Source organism: Octopus bimaculoides, chromosome 3, assembly GCF_001194135.2.
Source record: "Octopus bimaculoides isolate UCB-OBI-ISO-001 chromosome 3, ASM119413v2, whole genome shotgun sequence".
NCBI lineage: Eukaryota > Metazoa > Mollusca > Cephalopoda > Octopoda > Octopodidae > Octopus > Octopus bimaculoides.
The window spans coordinates 145,838,605-145,839,184 of NC_068983.1; positions in this window are offsets into that span (position 1 = coordinate 145,838,605).

Below are 580 nucleotides of genomic sequence, written 5' to 3' on the forward strand. Positions count from 1 at the left end.
ATATATATATATATATATATATATATATATATAAATTAATATGCATGTGTATATACATATACATATACGTACAAACATACACACATTCACACATATATTTACATATAGCTGAATGAGTTTATGTATGTATTTCTGTATATGCATATATGTATGAATATATGAAATTATGTGTGTGTGTGTATGTATAATTTCAGTTGTCCAATGAGAATTCCCTGTAATGTTATATATATATTTATATAATTCTGTCTTTAATTTGATTTTTTTTATACTCTTACCTCTCCCGACCAGTCGAAATCTCCAAGTCAACACCACATCACTGCCAACTCAACCACTACCACTTCCAACAACAACACTGCTTCACTGTCACCTCGCCCATCCGTATCACTGTCACACAACCCTTCCAAAAGCAAACTATTAACAAAACAACAGTAGCAATTACAGACAAATCTTCATAAAACGATGAAGTTGGCTAAAAGGATTTTTTTTAAACGTCTATGACGAGACTGAGAATATTTTATAAAGGAAATTACGAGCTTTAACTCTCTCTCTCTCTCTCTCTCTCTCTCTCTCTCTCTCTCTC